Source organism: Gadus macrocephalus, chromosome 16 (genome assembly GCF_031168955.1).
Source record: "Gadus macrocephalus chromosome 16, ASM3116895v1".
In the NCBI taxonomy this organism is placed as follows: domain Eukaryota; kingdom Metazoa; phylum Chordata; class Actinopteri; order Gadiformes; family Gadidae; genus Gadus; species Gadus macrocephalus.
This window is the reverse complement of record NC_082397.1, coordinates 26,343,681-26,349,794: the sequence shown is the minus strand read 5'-3', so window position 1 is coordinate 26,349,794 and position 6,114 is coordinate 26,343,681. Positions and strand designations below refer to the sequence as shown.

The following is a 6,114-nucleotide window of genomic DNA, read 5'->3' as shown; positions in this document are numbered from 1 at the left end:
GTTGAAAACTTTTTAACTTTATGCAAATGACTATTATTCGCTTCAGCGACCAAACACTGACAGCCAATCGGAATGTAGACGCTCTTCGCTTGCGTGGATCCCAGGGAACATCGGCAGGCACTTTGGTTCCTACCTACCTTTATTCACTCACTGAACAAAATGTCGGCTGAAGTATTAATCGCGGCTGTAACTGGGCACCCGGTGTTGTACGAACCCACCCTTTTTCAGTTCAGAGATCGAAACGCCATAGTGGTTTGGATATCAAGTGATGATAAGTGGGAGTATTTATAGGCTACATGATCTAGAACGTTCGTATTTAAGCGGGAATCATTATAATTTGCTCTACATGCCACCAATCTAACCAACCAATCGCGTGTAGCATGCTTTAAACAAAACCGTCACATAAACAAACTAATCGACAAGACGAGGGATAAATGACAAGGGATATATCTCTTGTCTTTTATGCCTCTATTCCCCACTATTCACGGAGCCTGAGGTGAATAATTTTTAATTAAATAGTCTAGATAGATAGATAGTCAAGTCTTTATTAATACCAAACGACACAAATCGTCGGGAATCCATTTAGGTGGTTCGTCCCACACAGGACAGTAGCCTACAAGACCACACAGAACAAGTCTGACTGGACATACACACAATACATCACATTAAAACTAGACACGCGTTGATAGATAGATAGACAGAAAGGCCTAGATAGATAGATATGTTCCATTATTTGCCTTGCGGAGCCAACCAGTCCTTTGCACATATGCAAATTAGCCATGTGCGCCAACGTCTATTTGTTTTGAATGCGACGAATGAGTGCAGATCATGATTTGCAGATCCAGATCAGTGAAACATATTTCAACTACTACAGCACGCAGGGTTTTTTGTTCTCGGTTGTAATTAGCCTACATTTTAGGATTTTTTTTATATTGGGGGGAATCACTGTCCTACTTGTTGTCGAAGCACTTTATCGAACAAGCAAAACCGTCTCGGCAATATGGCCAAGGTGTATGGGAGAGTTCAATATTTGATATGGCTGTCTGTAGGGCCTACTAAACGCATACGGCTCCTTTAAATGCGTCTGCATAATTGAATTGTACGTCATGAGCGACTTGAGCGACCAAAGCGAACAGAAAAATTCGCAGCGAAAATTCGCAGCGACCAAAGCGTCTTCGACGCTTTGGTCGCTCCTGGTGTGGACGTACAGTTAGGGACTTAAAGCAACGACGGTTGAAGGGACGGCTACGGCGTTCGAGTGACACTTTGCCCACACTTTGCGCATGTTTACATTTCCTGCCGTTGTAGCCCAACTGTCTACTACGGGAGAGCGACTGGTTTGCCGTATTCAATACTACGTTACATTTCAAGCAGGTAATTATAAGTTTTTTTTTATCGTATGTAATACTGTCATTTCGTGTTTATTTGATTCTACCGTTAGCAGCTTTATGGATTATTAGTATATTTGTTAAAGATACCCGCTAATTTGACCGATTTTCATGTTTGTTCATAGATATGTCCTCCGTTGCCCAAGAAGATGCTAGAACACAGTAAGTAACCTTAACGTTAGTTAGCCAGGCTAACGTTGTAGCTAACAAATAGGCTATTCTCAACAGTTTTGATTAGAACTATTTAACAACACCGGTATCTTAACTATTACCTATTTTATATCCAAAACTGTGTAGTTGGTCATATGTTGAAGCTTTGCTAACTAGTTGCCCAAATGTATCTAGTGCCCCCATGGAATGGACAGAGAGGCACGACACTTTTCTTGCCAGAGAAGTGCTAGTGTCGGAGCCATACCGATTTAAGAAGGGGAGTGTGGACAAGGGGAAGGCCTGGTCTGCAATCGCAGACCGTCTGAATAGTTCCCTGGACCTTTTATTTAGGGTGTCTCAGAGGTCTGTGAGGGAGAGGTTTGCCCTGATCCAGGACAAATTCATTAAAAAGAACAACAGAGATGAGAGGAGTTCAGGGACCTCAATAATCATGACAGAAATAGATCAATTAATTGAGGAGGTAACGGAGAAGGCGAAGGCAGCTGAAGAGACAAGAGGAGTGAATGAAAACAGAGGAAAAATAGAGGCAGACAGGGCCAAAGCAGAGGAGGCTAGGAAGAGGGCCATGGAGAGGATGGGCCAAACGAAAAGGAGGCTGAGTGAGGATGGAGAGGATTGTAGGAAGTAGGGATCGACCGATATATCGGTCGGCCGATATTATCGGCCGATATTCGCGGTTTTTACGTGTATCGGTATCGGCCGATACGCGGCTGATTTTCGCCGATTTTTTTTTAATTTTTTTTTTTTATATTTATTTTTTTCACTTGTTCTACCTCACCTGTTTTTAATATTTGTTAAATATTGTTCATCTACTTGTTCTTACTTCACCTGTTTTTACTATTTGTTAAATATTGTTTTTTATATTGAAGTTCAATAAATGTTCCATTAAAAAAAAAAAAAAAAAAATCGGCTCAAGAAAATCGGTATCGGCGTATCGGCTAAGGCTGAGGAAAAAATATCGGTATCGTATCGGCCCTAAAAAATCGGTATCGGTCGATCCCTAGTAGGAAGCATAGGAGAAGTGGAAATGACACCCTTGCATTTTTGAGGGAGAGAAGCGCAATTGATAGAGCGCTAAAAGAGAAAGAGCTTGATTTAAAAAAACTAGAGATGGAGGAGCAAGCGAGGAGGGCACCACAGGCACAGCAGCAAATGCTAGAAATGATGCAGATGATGCAGCAACAGCAGGCTCAAATGCAGGCTACCCAGGCCATGCTCCTGCAGCAGCAGCAAGGGCAAGCGTTGCTTGCTGTTATTGAAAAATTAAGTAAATGATCTAAGAGGTAATGCCTAAAGCACTAGCTATGTAGAGTCTGTCTGCTGTGCTTCTAATGAAAGCAATGTTATTACATTTTATGTGAACTCTACTTGTGAAAACTTTGTCTTGTCATGTCTTACAAATCTTGGTTTTTTTTCTCTTGCAGTGAACCTGGACTGGAGCATACTCACCAAATAAAAAATTACATTAATTAAATAATAACGTAAGCAAATCATTTTTAGATGACTGGTGAATAAATAAAACAGAATATAATGCACTGTACACACATGTCTGGACATTGCTCTTTTTTTTATTAAGGTGAGATAAGGTAACATATACCTTATCATTACATACTATATACATTATATCCTAAGGCAGTGGTTTTCAAACTGTGGGGCGCGCCCCCCCTGGGGGGCGCCAGAGTTCTTCAGGAGGGGCGCGACGTAAGAAAAAAATAAACCCGAAGAAAAACCTGAAAGTCGATGATTCAAATCATCAATTATACTTCAACTGTAGAAGTAACCTAACTAAATCGATTTTCAACCGTTTCTCTTCGTGCAAACCATTTAACAAATCTACACACTTGTATCTTCAATAATATCTAAACAGAATTTCGATATCATTTAAAATTTCTTCAGAATCACAGTTTTAGTTTCATACCGCTTCGTTTTCAGCTGTTTTCATTGAAGACGTCAGCCCATTCTGATACACCTAATTCTAGACATCGTAACTCATTCATTTTTCGACCGTTTACCATAGTTCAAACCATTGAACAAATCTACACACTTGTATCTTCAATACTATCGAAACGGAATTTTGATAGCATTTATACTTTTTTCAGAATCACAGTTTTAGTTTCAAACCGGCATCGTTTTCAGTTGCTTATAATAATTTAGGTCACCATAGCAACGCCGGTAAACAAACCCCGCCGAATAGTCGAATCTCTGGACTGAAAAAGCAGATCTGATTCGACTCTGAAAATTCAGAGTCGGTGACCCTGAATGAATCTGTGTAAACTGGCAGTTTACACAGATTAAGATGTTCAAATGTATTTAAAAAAGGTTAAGCTAAAACATGCTTAGATAAAGTTCATAAATTGTGTTAAGAAATGTGTTTAAAAACGCACAAAGATTTTTTAATGTTTCAAAAATATGTTTCAAATGTTTCAAAAATATGTTTAAAATGTTTTAAAATTATGATCAGAGATGTTTAAAATGTGTAAAATAATTAGGATAGCTTTCAAAACACAGGTCTTTAGAAAAAAAAATTTTGGGGGGGGGCTCAGCTGAATTTTTTTTCTCTGAGGGGGGGCTCACTCTCTCACACTTTGAAAACCCCTGTCCTAAGGTAACCTATATTTTATCATTACATACTATTTACATTATATCCTAAGGTAACCTATATCTTATCATTACATACTATTTACATTATATCCTAAGGTAACCTATATCTTATCATTACATACTATATACATACATACTCATGCAAAATAGTCCCGAATGTGTGGAGGATCCAATTTAAAAAAATGTGATGTTTGATTACCATACAGGCAAGTGAGTGCATTTCGTAACAAAGCAGATACAATGTACAGTTTACCTACACTACTCAACCCAATTTTTAAATTTTTCTTAAAGTCCATGAACTTAAAATAGTTTGCGATGTCTCCAAACATCCACTCTACAGACACTCTCACTTCACTCATGCCTTTGTTGAATGCCATCATCCGGGGAGTGAGATTGACATTTCTAAATGGGGCCTGGAGGTGGACATGCAGTGGATATGCCGGATCTCCATATAGGCACATTGGATGTCCCGCAGGGGACACTGCATGCTCTTCCAGCACAGGTAGCAAACCAGAGTCTGCTAAAAGGCCAGAATCATGTTTCCTTCCCTCTGCAATACAAAATAGGTAAACATGTATCACATCAAACTCAGCAATAGGAGTAGACCTAAATGTGACCCCCCCCCCCCCCATGTAACACGTTGTCACATAAGACCTAACTTACCTACTGGACCATGCAGATTGGGGATTAGGCCATTTGGGATGGCAACTGCCTGGAATTTTAGGCTGTGTACCCTTTTGTGGCCATTGTACAACACCCGTTGGTTTAATCCCGGTCTGGCGATAGGTCGTACAGTGCCGTCAATAAAGCCAAAACAATTGTATGTTGTATGGCAAGTCTAAATTGCTGGACCGGTTCTCTTCGTAGAGTAATACAAACTCCTCGTCCGTAATTAAGTTGTCATCCAACGCAAATATCAAATGCTCTCGGGCCATTTTAAGAGACATAATGACCTAATACGTACTTTTAGATACTTTTAGTTTAAAAAAACCTTTAACGTCGGATCAGGTGGACGAATACAGAATACGAAATGCAGAAAGATGTCCGCAAGAAGTAGCCGTTGACAGTTACAATTGCTTAGTGATAGTGGATTACCACTACTACGGCAACTCGTTGGAATGTTCGCGGACGCCGTAGCCGTCCCTCTACCGTCGCTGCTTAAAGTCCCTATTGACTTGAATGGGGACGGACGCGCAATGCATTGTGGATCCGTCCGTTCCGTTGGAGCCTTCGGCTCAGTCAAGAAGTTGAAAAATTTTCAACTTTTTCGGCAGCGACGGATCCGTCATCCAATCAGATCGCGTCTGCAAATTTAAGCACTGTGACGCGACTCGGGCTCTGACGATACTGGAAAGCGGGAAAGCGGGTCATCTTGCATCGCAAAACAAGCAGGAAGTAGCGGGAAGAACCCGGCGAAGCGATTTGATTGGCTGACGGATGCCTCTGCAAAGACTACTCCCCCATCGGGGAACGCCTTCCCACCTCCGTTGACTGAAGGAGGTAGTGGGCACGGGGCGTTACACCGGGATCCCACCGGACGCGTACGCGCCGCGGATCGGCCGCGTCCTCTGCCCTGCGTCCATTCCTACCGGGCGCGTAACGGCAGCGTAGCGCTGCCTTGCGAGCCAGCCGTATTCACGCGAGATCACGAGATCATGCGATAATCCTAAACCTAATGTACTCACCTTCCACTCCCAAAACTATTGCAATTAAATGCCACGCTTTGTCCTTTCTGACATTTTCCTAATAAAAAGGATGATTTGGTACATAAATGACTTCATGTTGCTGAACTTCGATAATGAGTCTCTCGTCGTCCATGTTGCCGACCCTCTGAGACCCACCGGTCATGACGTAATAATGTTGATGTGAAGTTACATGAGCTGAGTATTGTGTTTTATTTTGAAAATTGACCGGATGCTCTATGGCTTTTACTTTTCACTTCCTGCCCGGCTCG

At 41.5% G+C, this 6,114-nt stretch overlaps 1 long non-coding RNA gene across 1 annotated transcript; it reads left to right on the top strand.

The window, feature by feature from the left end:
* Window positions 1-1,216: 1,216 nt before the first annotated feature.
* LOC132475080 (uncharacterized) lies at window positions 1,217-3,185 on the top strand. Its single transcript, XR_009529804.1, has 3 exons — window positions 1,217-1,374; window positions 1,514-1,550; window positions 2,984-3,185. It is a non-coding gene; the product is annotated as an uncharacterized LOC132475080 (long non-coding RNA).
* Window positions 3,186-6,114: the final 2,929 nt, after the last annotated feature.